The sequence below is a fragment of the Cylas formicarius genome, unplaced genomic scaffold, assembly GCF_029955315.1.
Source record: "Cylas formicarius isolate icCylForm1 unplaced genomic scaffold, icCylForm1.1 PGA_scaffold_7__23_contigs__length_41026272, whole genome shotgun sequence".
In the NCBI taxonomy this organism is placed as follows: Eukaryota; Metazoa; Arthropoda; class Insecta; order Coleoptera; family Brentidae; genus Cylas; species Cylas formicarius.
The window spans coordinates 3520972-3535970 of NW_026844352.1; the positions used below are offsets into that span (position 1 = coordinate 3520972).

Below are 14999 nucleotides of genomic sequence, written 5' to 3' on the forward strand. Positions count from 1 at the left end.
GTAACATTAAACTAAAACCTAGCCTACAATTGACAGTACCCACTTGTTGTCTGTATTATACGATCCAAAGGCTAGCAAAATTTACAATGCTTCTTCAATACAATAAGCTGATTCTTTGGTTGATAACTAGCAAACTATTAATTTTGAAGTTTTGGTTCCCACACACCCGCTACACTTTTCATCTATCTCTTTCATAATGGGGGGTTCCTTTTGAAGTTTTTTAATTCGTCACTGTGTACAATGGTGGTAGAAGTTAGGGATTCTTGCTGTAGCTTTTATGTATTTAACATGATGTCTTCACATATTTATTGTTTGATAACCCCAATCTCAATTTAGAGCAGACACTAAAATGCACGCATCGTACCGTGACTACTGAAATGCGAGAGAATCTACGCGATTTAAATTTTGGAAATGGAGTGGGTGAGTATAGAATCGGTTTATAAACAATTCAGTGATCAAACGTCTCTCGAAAGTGAAAGATGCGGTCGGCTTGCGCGCATTGGTAGTACCACGTGGTTCAGTAGAACTTGGCCGAATTCGACCGATAAGAGAAAACAAACGCAAACGGATTTTTGATAATGTAGTAAATCTGATTCCTAAATAGTGAGAGGCGAAAAATTGGAAATTTCCCAACAAAACGTGAGTATAGTTTCATGATATTACATTTAAATCAGTTTCGTTGCATCTTTCGAGATGTTTTTATCCTGCATATTTTCCGGTTGATCGATTTGCACACGAAACATTTGCATATCATTCTGGAAATTTGATGCACCCGAAAAACTAATTTTAAGATATTTTAACCTGATAGTTCATTATTTCATTGGTTTCAAAAGTTATGTGGAAATACGGAACTTGTAAAGACTGTTGGGATGCACAATTTCAAATTATTTTACAGTAAACAGGGTGGCTCAAATAAGTGTGACGAATAAAACAAACATTTTCTTAAATAGAACACTCTAATTTTAAATTCCTTTTAAAATTCCACAACTTGTTCATCAATAATAATACATAGCTTAACCAAATAGTGTTTCCAATGGTTGCAAAAAAATTGCGTCATTATTTTTAAAAGTAGATCGCTCCAGAAGTTTACCCTTTGTTCAAAATTATGGTCTAGACTCAAAAAGTTCCTGGTGTGTTCTTAAATATCACAATTAATTTTATGAATTTATTTACTCAGTTATCAGGTAAAAATCTATCAATGTCATTTTGTCTAGGTCAGCTAATGGTATAGCAATAGACTTAGAAAGAAAGGAATATTGGAAAAGTTAAAATAAGACGCAAAGTATTAAAAATAGGTATATTGCATACTTAATAAAAGATTTTTGTAAGATATTTCAGAAAAATAGTAATTATATGGTTTTTCAATTAAAAATGATCCAATTACATTTGTTTCATTTTGAACACCCTGTAGCATCTAATTCAAATTTCGTTGCATATACCCTTTACGTCATCGCCAACATCAAATATGAGTGAGTGTAAAGGTCTTATTTTTCTGCAAGTGTGAAAACTATTATTTTTATAGAAATATTAAAATATCGGAAAAACTGTTATGCTCAAACATGTTTTATTATTATTAAAAAAATTAAAGAATTTCAAAGCAAAATTTAAAAATTGAGTGTTCTATTTAAAAAAAATGTTTATTCGCTAGGCTTTTTTGAGCCACCCTTTACACTTTAAAATAATTTTAATCCTAATAATATTTACAAATTTTGTGTTTACCAGTCTGTCACACTAATTGAAGATGGTCTTTCTGATAAAGTTCAATTTCAAAGGGACTTAAAATTACTGAAAGTCCAAAAAGTTTAATGTTTTTCGGGGAAAATAAGATTTTGTTGAATTTTTCCAAAAAATGCGGTGTTTCAAATAGGAATTTAAAAAACTTGGTGATGGCAGTTAACAATTGCTTTTCGTATATCAAAATCTGGGTCCATTTTTGTTTATTTCGCAGATACGCAAATTTGATCTCACAGAATATGTTTATTTTAAACTGACCTACTTCATAAATTATCCAAAAATATGGTTCGTTGGAAAAAAACTGCTGTATCTCATATAGTTTATGCTGTATGATTTAGATATGTAACCGTAACAAAGAAAAACCAAAAAAATAAACAAATCAAAAAAGGCAATTTTAAAACAACCAAAGATTAGAATTTGGTTAGTGCTGACTAACTTTTGGTTAGTTAGCAAATATTTTAAGAAATTCTTATATGCTCTACACTGTTAGTCTACAGAAGATACTAAATGGTTCTCTTTATTTTTGTTAGTTTTGATCTTAATTTCCTCCAGATCTCAAGAATGCACTTGATGTCGTATAAATTGAACAACATGGACATCAGGGAGGCTATATATACTCTAAGGAGATCGCTTTTATTAGAGAGACAACAGTAGGTTAAGCTAGGGGAATTTACCAGTGCAAATAAGCCAAGTCAGCTTGGTGGGCCGCTTGGCTCAGTACTTGGCTCAATTGCTCAACTGTTTTCATATACAGTGGTAATAATTAGCATACCCTTACGAGTAAATGCTAATTTGAAATTGTACACCAACTGGTCATTAACACATAAAAAGTAAATATTCAAAAAGTTTTTCATTTTCAGAGAATAAAATAAACAAATACAAGGACAAAGAGTTAAAATAATTTAAATACTGAACAAGTGACAAAGATAAAATGTCTTGGGTTGTTTATTGAGGTGAATATTAATCGGAAAGGTCATATTAGATATTATATTATGTATAGAAAAATTGATATTTATAGCCCATAAATGTACAGTTAGATACATTTAAGTTTAAATAATATGAATTGATGCCCAGTGTACTGAATGAGTACTGAAGTGAATAAAACACAAAAATCTAAAGTAACTATCATGATAACTAAAGGTGTGACATTACCACAATAGGAGATCTCTAAATAATATTTATCAAATGTATACAAAACAAATGAGCTTAACAACCCTTTCAAGGCTCCAGAAGTACCTTACACTATTTCTTATAAACTTCAATAAATAAATCTCTACAACACTCTAAGAAATATGTAATTGTATGTATTTCGAAGGTCATAACCTCAAAATTGGGAATACATTTGGGAGATTTCGAAATTATAAGTTCGATTTTCAGTTACAAAAATGATTCTTTTGCTAAATCATCTAAGACCAAAGGTAATATTTAAACTTTCGAGTCGTAAAATAACAATATACTTTAAACTAAAGAGATTATTATTACCGTACAGGTAAGAATAGGATTTGATTTAAGTCATCTGCTTATTTGGCTTTACAAATGGTAGACGCAGAATCAGTAACAAAAATAAAGTGTACGAAAATTCTCCAAAAGCTCACTGGGCAACATTAGAACTAATAAAAGGCTGTGTAATACAATTTTGCTACAAGTTGTCAATAGTCTGCCAAAAAGTTGCAGTGGAATATTTACAGAGAGCTTTTTCATTTAAAGTTTATAAATAGCTTATGGGGACTAGTTCTTATTTCTTTTCTTGCGGCTTTATTTACTACGTATTAATCGATTGCGTATTATTTATTTTTTTCGATTTGCTTGCTTTCTGTTAGTGATCTATATCTAAATTTAAATTTTGTCGGATATACCGATCCACTCGAGAGTCTTTTCAGCAGATTCGACAACAGATTTATACACAAACAAATCCAATTATCATGGCGAATGAACTGCCTCCGTAATCAACAACTTCCGCGTAACTTAGGTGAAATAATAACGCATATTTATTATTGCGACACGAATGGTTTACCCACGAGAGAAAATTATAAAATTAATAATATTACACAACAATTGGCGTAATGTCGCATTTTCAACCGGTATAGCTTTCTCGAGAACAGACATATTCTATCATCGGTCTTCTGACTGTCGGAAATGAAACATTAGTGGATACGCATCGAAAGAAGAAGAATTTAAGACAGGCTGTATAATTTTAAAATACCTATCCATCGCAGATCGTTAGAAGGAAGTCATCTAAAAATGTGTTTAAAATTTGATCAAGTAGTCATTACTGCCAGCCGTGGAAGACCATATTTGCTAAGAACATAGTTTTGCATAAAAAAATATATAACCTCAATTTCTGTCTAAACTACACAGAATTCGAATAAGCAGTTTCTATAAAAGTTATATAGTTGAATATAAAAATAACAAAATACATAGGGTGTTAAACTTATCGGACACCTCGTATATTTAAAATATAAATTTTAAAATTTAATTCAAACCAATGTATTTTTTTTCTAAAATCAGTAGTTCCTGAGAAAAGGCACAGGCCCCGAATAAAATGCCAAACCTGCCCCACCGCGTATTAAATCACTAAGCAGCTTATTTAAAAGAAATAGGCAATTTGAAAAAAAGATGATCCAGGACGGGGATTGATGCTGTTGTTTTTAAGAGGATCAACTTTTCGAGATGGTATATGGCAGGAAAAGGCAGGTTCCAATCTTCAATTTTGTTGTAAAAACTGTAAAAACACGGAGAAAATGCAAAATGCGCATTTTCGCTTTTGTTTTATTAAAATAAGGCCAACTCACGTGCTTTACTGCTTTCTTATAAATGGATAGATGTACAGAATTACCCAAGATATACCCACACTATAGGTTATTCCCGGTAAAAGCAAAAAGATCTGCCTTTAATGCCTTTAATATTGCAAAGAGAATCAATGCAATTTTTAGTGTTTTTGATATCATCTACTTATAAAGTGAAAATGAATGGATTACTCTTCAAAATGCAAAATGTATAAACAAATACCTGAACAAATAAAAAACAATAAATGTGACTTAAAAATTAATTAAGAAATGTTTATTTATTTATTTGTTTATAATTCATTTTACGGACAGAGTCCATTTCTACATAAAGCTTGCACAGTTAAATTACAGGCTGATACTTTTTTTTAGTAAAAACTAAAAGTAAAAGCCCAGGCTACAATCTCACAAGATTAGAAGGGAGAAATAAATAATTAAAACATGAAAAATATATTGCCAACCAGTGATAGATAGAAAGAAGTCTGTCCTACAAATTAAAAGTGCATTAAACCACTAATAACAAATTCTCTGAATCGGTTTAATCGGAAAAAATCGCTGGACGTACCAATAAAAAGCAGTCGCTAAGTAGAACCACATTCCAACTGGCCAGCGATGTTTTGATACCCAAAATATTGGTCGTATTCTTATAATTTGCCTCCACACCAGGCAGATTAGTCCGTTGCCCTATTTCTAAAGTTCTGTAAATAGTTTTTGGTAATGCTCAGAGCTTGCAAAGTATAATGTTCATTTGAATTTTTTATCTAATTATAGATATAGTTATGATTTACATCAATCAACACTCGGTGCAAGTGTGGACTTTATTGACTATGTTTCTAGGGTAGTAGGTGAAGGGCTTTTGGAAACAACGGTATTAGTTGATTTAAAAAATCAAGCCATATATTAACTAATTTGGATAATATGATGAAGTCATATTAAACAGGTAGGAGACAATATGTTTGGTTAAATGATGTAAACAGTGACTACTGTGGTCACTTTATGTACTAAATCTGAAAAATGGTGGACATAAAGCACAATTCCTTGATTTTCTTGATGATATTTATAATTAAAAAATTATAAGTAGAATAAACTCAAAACAAATATCAACAAAAAAATTTTGTGAGGTTTAAACAAAAAAGTAAGCAGATCCAAAATGTAAACATACAAACAAAAAACAACAAAATTCAAGAGCTTCAGCTCTACTTAAGTTGGCTATATTATAATAAACTCCTAATAAATATCAATAAAACAAAATTTGTAATGTATAACCAAAAAATTCACTTAAGTTGGATTTGTAATTTGTAATTGTAAACTCAATATAAATACCGACAAAGCAAAATTTATAACGATTAAACAAAAAAATACGAAGATCCAAAATTAATAACCAAAAAATTCAATAGATTGCTGATGATACTGATATTGAAAATTTTGACCTTAACTTCTACTTAAGTTGGCTTTGTTATAATAAACTCAAAATAAATAAATAAAAAAGTAAGAAATTCAGGAGGTTGCTTATGATAGGTACTGATACTGAGAACACCGACATCGACTTTTAGCTAGGTTGACTATATTATAATAAAATCAACATAAATATCGACAAAGCAAAATTTGTAATGATTAAAGAAAAAAAATAAGAAGATCCAAAAATTTTCACTTCTACTTAAGTAGGCTATATTATAATAAACTCAACATAAATATCGATAAAACAAAATTTGTAACCTTTAGAAAAAAGATAAGCAAATCCAAAATTTAATGATACAAATTAATAACCAAAAATTTGAAGATGTTGCTGATGATAATGATACTACTTAAGTTGACTAATTTATAATAAACTCAGCATAAATACCGATAAAACAAAATTTGTAATGATTAAAGAAAAAATAAAGAGATGCAAAATTTTAAGCTACAAATTAATAATTAAGAAATTCAAGAGGTTGCTGATGATACTGATAATGAGAATTGTGACCTTAAACTCTACTTAAGTTGACTATATTATAATAAACTCAAAATAAATTTCGAGGAATAAAAAAATATATTTTTAAAGAAAGTAAATAAGCAACTCCAAAATTTTAAAATTCCATTTAATAATCAAAAAATTTCAAAAGGTTCAGAATGTAAACTACCTAAGGCATCTAACTGATAATAAAATGATCCGGGCATATACTTTTGGGGAGCATGTGCTAAAACTAATTTTATCACTGCTTAGGTGCTTCAGAATAGAATTTTGAAACTGTTATTTAATTATGTTAAAACATATTGTAGTTTTGATACCCAAATATTATACAAAATAAAACGCAAAAATGTCCTGCAATTATCAAGATGGCTACCGACGTACAGAGTCGCGCTTTTATTATAGGATGATCCTCTAAAAGCTTTACTCTTTACTTATACTTTTAAAATATTATATTGTTATGTACACAGGATGTTCATATTTTCGTGAGCAAGCAACAACTTTCTTATTTTAACTAGAACACGCTGTATATTAATGCATTTTTTGGATTTCTTGGAAGTTTCCGTACCTAAGTCCTTTTTTCCTTGACTGATTTATTTTTGTATCTATATTTATTAAAATATATTTCTATACATATATGTATATGTATTTATTAAAAATCTAATTGAAAATATTTTTAATTTTTTTTTAATGAAAACACCCCATTTTTATTTATTTTTTATTTATCGTAAGAGTCCCTACCCAAAAAAGATGTGGATTTGCGCGAATGAAACATTTTCTCTTGTAAAAATGACTTGCACTACAATATATTTAGGTATTCTTATAAATAATGGCAAATATTCTCGAGGTCAGAGCTGGTTAGAACTGTTTAGAGAATTTTTAGTTCAAAAACAACATTTCACATGCACATAACTTCAAATTTTTTAAAATTTGGGAAATATAAGTTGAATTTCCAGTTACAAATAAAAATGATTTTTAGCCTTATCATCCAATACCAAAAGTAATATTTAAACCTTCAGGTCGTAAAATAACAATCTACTTCAACTAACGACTTTATCATTACTATGCTGATAAGAATAGGATTTAATATATCGAATGCTCGATCATTTTGTTGGCTACAAATATGTATGCCTTTGTAATATTTTAGTTTAAATTTATTTCATATTATGTTTAGTAGTAGTAGTAGCAAAAATAGTGTCCCAACATTCTTAAGACAAGGTTATCTAAATGTGTTCCAAGTTTCAAGCCAGGCTATTTTAATCCTCAGATTTAAACGAACCAGCGAAATAAAATACCACCATTATTGTTTAATTCTCAAAGACTCGTATCAAGAAGTCTTCTATCCACTGTTTGCTGCCTATAACCAATGCTCGATTTATTTTTGTTAGTCTCGAAAACACATTACAAAGTTGTTATTAAAATCGTCTCGTATAAAAGTCATTCCGGTTCCCAAACCTACGTCCGTCTCAAGCGACTGTATATTAGGGTCGTCGGATTCAGTGGGAATATTAAATTTGGATCGGTGTTTGAACTTTACGATGTATTCAATGCTTCATAAAATTGCCACAGATGTGATGACAATATTTGTATTTAGGCAAGGGGTGTTGTCTAAATGTGAAGAGTTACTATGGTAACCATGTAAAGGAAAAATATTTTTCGACATCAGCAAAGCACCGTAGTAGTCGAATTATGTAACTTCTGGGAATCAATACACCAATACATGTATAGTATAATTACTTTAATTTCATACGAAATATATCTACAAACAATTCTTAATACTTTTTAAGCTAATTACACTAACATTTTTGAAGAATGCCCGGAAAGATTTCACCAAACTGTTCCTGCTAGTGTATTACGAAACTGAATTTTTGGAAAAACTGGGGATTCTATAAAACCACATTTTTAATATCAACGTTATTTTAAGAAGAAATTTCTAAATTTTTTTCCTCAGGGAGACTGTGATGAAGAACTAAAAGTGAAAAACTTAACATTCCGTGGTCACATTAACATAATTGTACCACCGTGGTTGTTGTGGTTCTAAAAACTTCAGTATTATATATTTTCGGAAAACCAACTCGTTTTGAAAACTCCATAGCATCAAAATTGAAGTCACAAGTTTCAAAGTAATCGCTACAAAATATAGCTTTTAGTTTTCTGCAAATTGTCTGCAAGAAATGCACACCACACCTGACGTGAATACAAGAATAAGTAGTATTATGCACAAATATTACACGACATAATAAAATAAATGCGTCCAATACATATATAGTGAATAAATACATGATTTTATGCATATATGATTCAATAATAAACTATCGCTTGCTTTTTTTTCTAATTTTGTATATTAGTTACTAATTAAACGTAACGTAAAGTAAGCGAAAAGTATACCACCGGTTCCTGTATTAGTTTCACCTATTAAATCGTTAAATTGATTCTGTAATAAGCACGATACGAAGATGTAGGCATACTACTGCTCTTATTAATCTCAGTTTAAGTAGTTTATATTTTATTAAAAATTAATCTCTGTTTTTAAATAAGAAATGAGATCGCGGGCTATCATTTTGAAACAATTTTTATTTCCCCGGCGCAGAAGTTACGTATTGCAACAAATTAATAAATTTAGTTCAGTGAGCAATCGAAATTGATACCATTTGGGTAGACGTTTCCATCCCCATGATAAATCGATTTTTGTTGACCGCCGTTAAATTGGAATTGTTGTTCAATCGCTTCAAATTCGGACTGCGAGTTACCTATCGGACACTTAATAGATTAGCAACTTACATTTTCGGTACAAAAATTTTATTTTTACTACAGTTTATTGTCTGTAACTTTACCAAAATAATTTTCACGAGATATAACAATTTTTTTGTCAAATAGATTCGTTGAAGTTTGACACATTTATTTTAATGGCATAGTATCAAAACCATTTCAATTTAATTTTTTTTAAATGGCCTAAAAAACGCACCTTCAAAAATATTAAAGCAAATATTATAACAACAGCAACAGACAAATAGTATATTATTCAATAAGTGCGGTAAACGGCATTTTACTCACGAGTTTATTTGACACTAGCGGTGCGAGTTTTTTTATAAACGAGTGAATTAAAAAGTTTACCGAACGTGTTGCATACTATACTTTTTCTACGACAGTTAGATTTTGGGTGCATTTTCGTAAAACAACACAAATACATTCACTGACATGACCGTCAGAATTGACATATGTCAAAATTCAAAGCGTGGAAAATATCTCCGAAAACATCCGATTGCTCCCAAATCCGTGCGGTAAATTCCCGGAAATGTCCGAAGTGGCTCTGATCTGTGGAAAATAAAATTGACGTGGTAAAGTGACGCTTCCCGCACGCAAGATCGGTAGGTAATTACGTATTTTACAGACGGGAGTAGAAAAATGAAATTTACTGTTACTTTGTGTATCAAATAAGGCACAATACACCCTAAGAAAGTTTTAATATAGAGTCCGTATTAAAAAATGCCTTACTGTTGTATTACCTCTTATTAAGTTAAACAATATTTAGTCTAAGTGAATAAATTTAAACAAAGGAAAAATAAAATTTAATGTTTAGATTTTGTACCATATACTAAAAAATAAAACCTAGGTACTTAGCTTTTATCCCTTCTGTTTCGTTGTAACAAGAAAACCTTATTGCATTACCTATTGAAAAAAGGAATAGTAGTCACGAAGCTTATTCTTATAGTTTTTCTAAAATTAATCAAAAATTCTATACTACTTTGTTAAATTTAGTGTTTTTCTCTTTTTTCCAACCTCCGTAAGTTTGTTTATTTGACACACTGTAAAATACCTAATTACCCACCGATCTAGCGTGCGGGAAACGTCACTTTACACGTCAGTTTCCTTTCCCACGAATCCGAGCCACTCAGACATTTCCGGGATTTTACCGCACGAATTTGGGAGCAATCGGATGTTTTCGGAGATATTTTCCACGCTTTGAATTTTGACGTTTGCCAATTCTGACGATTATGTCAGTGAATGTATTCGTGTTTTACGAAAATCCAAAAACTAACGGTCGTAGAAAAAGTATAGTATGCAACACGTTCGGTAAACTTTTTAACTCACTCGGTTATTAAACACTCGCTCCGCTCGTGTCAAATAAATTCGTGAGTCAAATGCCGTTTACCGCACTTGTTGCATAATATACTATTTTATTCACATTTTTTACAACAAGCTATTGTGCCTTTGACATTAACATATATATATATATATATATATATATATATATATATATATATATATATATATATATATATATATATATATATATATATATATATATATATATATATATATATATATATATATATATATATATATATATATATATATATATATATATATATATATATATATATACATATATTATGCCCAAATTGAGGTAAACGGCATTTGAGTCACGAGTTTATTTGGCACGAGCGGAGTGCAGCGGAAGGCAGCGGAGCGAGTGTTTAATAAACGAATGACTTAAAAGGTTTGGCAAACGTATATTATACTCTTGCTATGACATGCCGTGCCGTAATATTCCGGAAATGTCCTAAGTGGTTCGGAGTCGCTAGATCGGTGTGTAATTATGTATTTTACAGAAGGGATTAGAAAAATAAAGTTAAAGTTAAGGAACTGATTTTTTGTTTGTTTGGATGGTCATCGAAAATACAGAAATTTTAAGATTCAAAAAAAGAATAAAAAATAAATTTAGAAAAAATTATGCAATTTTAAATTAACTGAATAATTTTAACAGCTTTTGTATATAACATTTTCTCACAACTTTTGAAACCAATGAGATAATGTATGAACTTCACTCTATCGCTGACTCACCCTGTACACATTTTGATAAAATTTTCTCTAGAGGAGCATTAAAATTGAAGATTTGTCGGATTTATATATCGCAGATAAAAGTGGTCACTTTCTATGTGGGTCGGTTAGTTTTGTATTCGGCTCGCTGAAATGTAGAGTCTATTATTTCGACTAACTACTGTTTAAATACCCAATTCACTCACGGTTCCTTCGGTACCCGCGGGTGTTTATATTATTACGTTTAATGATGGGGTATTTATGACATTGATATTTTAAAATACCGTAGTTAGTATTCACAGCCCACGCTCTTACAAGGAGACTTATTTATATATGGGAGAATGGTATAATTAAATTTTTGACGATAAAATCGAACGTGTAAATAATACGTTTGAACAGTCTTTCAATTTTATTCTCAGTGCTACGTCAGGCAATAACCACACCACCCTACACTGAAATCCTCACTTATCTTGAAATTATTTATTCTGGCGAGAAAGAGATTCAATAACATTGTATTATCAACTTAAGCCAAACAAAGGACAATGCAGTAAAAATTAAAAGATAGGTACGTTTATGTGGGTTATCAACGCAGAAGGGAACAGTCTAGTGAAGTGTTGTTTGAAGTGGACTGGGAGAGGTTAAAAACCGTGACTGTGAGTTGAGTGATCATAAATTTCTATATTAAAATTTATTTAAATTTGTCGCTAATACACCTACCACATTTCGGCGCTACAGAATTAATTTTGCCACTAAATCTCATTGCTTAATGTCCAAAAAGGAAGCCTTAATGGCACATTAAAAAATACGGCTTATCGCGACGGTACTCGTGATAATTCTCGGCGTATTACAAAATGGTCTCCATAAAAAATGTGCACTTAAACGATGCATTTTGATTTGCGTTTGTTCAAATAAAACCAAATGAACTCAAAAGAGCCAAATAAAAATAAAGAGTTCTCCTTATAAAAAGTTATAGGCACCTGAAAAATACGCATATGTGTTCTGTAATATTTAATTATTTTGTATACATATTTTAACATTTACTTAGGAACATTTTATATAAATATTTAAGAACTACCTTTAATGTTTCAAATCAACGGTCATTTTATTTCGAGTTTTTTTAGTATGGCTTGTATTTTCACCATTTCTTCGAGAGGGACATCTTCCCCATGATACATAAAAAATTCTCTAGCAGCTTAACAGCTTCTCGAATGGCTTCTTCTTCTTCCTCGCTCTTTCTTGCTTGTTGTAACGTGGCTCTGTCAAGTCTGCTGTTGTATGCAAATCCTAATCTATCACCATAAAATCTTGCAACTCCTCACTTGTAAACCTAATTCTTGTTTGAAACTGCTTTATCCATTCGCTTAGTGGCTGATCATCTTCAAAGTCCTGTTCGCATTCGGTCTCGGGAAGTCCTGCATAACGATAGGAGTGTTGAATTGTTTCTGCTGTCACCTCTTTCCAAGCTTTACTAATAAAGTTGGCTGCATCTAGCATATTAATGGAAAATTTTTCTTATTACTTCATCACGTCCATTAAAATGTTTTTCCTGTATCGACTCTTTTTATTAAGCTCTGGTCTTTCGGCTGTAATACGCTTGTTGTTTTGGCTGGAAGAAATGCCAATTCGATATTCCGTAGATTTGGGCAGTTATGTAAGAGAAGTAATATTTTCCTCGCCTGCATCTCATTTCCTTATTTTCTCTTCAGAAATTTGCGATGTCATCCATGCAGACTTGTTTGCCTTGTAAGTGACCGGTAAATGCTTGATGTTCTTGAAACATCGTGGGTTAGTTGATTTTCCAATCACGACTAACTTTCTTTTTTCTCTCCCACTCACATTGGTAGCTACTAACACAGCATTAAAAATGTCTTCAGCAGGGTACTTTTCTGCTAGTTTTGGCCACGTCTTCTCCAGCCAATGGTTAGTGACGTTTCTGTCGACATCACGGGCTTCGCCACTTATCTGTCCATAATTTATACCATGCCAAGCTGTTCAGCAAACTTTTCTGCTTTTAATTTTACGATAGGTTCAGAGAGTGGTACATTTTTAAGACGTCGCTGTTGGAACCACTGCAACATTGCCCGATGCAAATCTTCAAATTTTGGCTTTCTTAGTTTTTTACTAGAACTGCCTGCCGCTTCCACCTGAACCATTTTTTCTTTGCACTTCCAAATCGACATCCCACATCACTTTTCTCTTCTCCCCATTCTATCTCCCGAATTAAAGCAACTTTATCATCTAGAGTTTAAATTTTTCGCTTACTCGCCATGCTCGCCGTATTCACTAAGTCACTGATTGCAAGAATGGTGTGCTTTTATACATATCGATAAAGGCATTAACAAAATCGCTTATTACGATAAAAACACTTAGGATGACCAGGTTCTCGGTAATTAGATTATTAGGGTAAGGAATTCTGAGCAGGTAAGAGACTCTATTAATTACAAGTCGGCCTACATTCCTTACTTTGTTACATGATGTGCTTTTTTTTCTTTCGGTGTACACAGCTTTGTATGGAGACCTAATAGTACAACAAATTTTATTCGTAATAGAGAGTTCTGCGTTATACAGAATCTCGCTATAGGGAGTTTTCACTGTAAATGGAATTTTTGAAGTTTGGCATAACTCTCGTTAATTTAAATTTAATTTCTGTTTAATTTGTAATATAGGTTTCAAAAATGTAATTATTTTCTAAATTTTACCTGAATGATTTATCTTATGATGGGTAACCAAACGAAAAAGTAGCATGAACATTATTTTTATAATTTTTCGTAAGTTAAAATCTGTTTTTCCTAGATTGTTAACCTTCATGGGTTTGTATGTCTTAAGTATTGAATTAATTTGTCCATTTTGTGCAACCATTTTGATCTCAATATTAATTATACACTTTACGGAAATTTGAGATATAAAGCACAAATAAAAAAAATAAAACTTAAAAAAAATAAAAGAAAAATTAAAAGATTTAGATTTTTTACTATAGACCAATTTGACTTTTTCCCCTCTTTTTCGCTGAAACAAGACAATTATCTATTGATACAAGGAAAAATAGCCAGGAGGCTTAATTTTATCATTTTTCGCAAATTAATAAATAATTCTATACTACCTTGTTACACAAGAAATTAATATGTCCAATAGTCAGTTATTTCTAGCGTTAATTTGTGCAACCTATCCAATACTATAATACCATATACTATATGCTACGTACAATATACTATATACTATATAATATATACTATATACTATATACTATATACTATATTTACTATAATGGTATAGAATATATATTGATAAAAGCCCAATTAGTATATTACCTCTTATTAAGTTATAAAATATTTAGTCAAGTGGATAAATTAAAAAAAAAACGGAAATATAAATTATAAGATCTATATTTTGTACCGTACTCCAAAAAATAAAGCTTAGCTTATATCCCTTTTGTTTCGTTGTATTATCTATTGACAAAAGAAAAAGCTTTGAAGCTTTTGTTAATTATTTTCTATTCTATACTACTTTGTTAAATTCGCTTATTTTTAACTTTCGTAACTTTCTTTAATTGTTTGTTATTATTTTTCATTCAAATTTTTGGTATTTAAATTTACTGTTACTTTGTCTAACCTATACAAGGCACATCACACCGTATGAAAATTTGTTTTATGGAATACATATTAAGAGAGGTCTAACTTAATGTATTATCTATTAATAAATGAATAAAAAAACCT

The 14999-nt window shown here is 30.6% G+C and overlaps 1 protein-coding gene across 3 annotated transcripts in view; it reads left to right on the forward strand.

Moving 5' to 3' along the window:
• The first annotated feature begins 401 nt into the window (after positions 1 to 401).
• LOC132704621 (uncharacterized) overlaps positions 402 to 14999 on the forward strand; it is a 44587-nt gene continuing 29989 nt past the window's right edge. The window contains exons 1-2 of one of the 3 annotated variants that reach the window (XM_060674737.1): positions 402 to 420; positions 474 to 639. The gene's annotated coding sequence lies outside the window, so the exon portion shown is untranslated. Of the gene's footprint in view, positions 421 to 466; positions 640 to 11700; positions 11940 to 14999 lie in introns of those variants that run through there. The other 2 variants (XM_060674736.1, XM_060674738.1) reach the window with 2 other exon arrangements.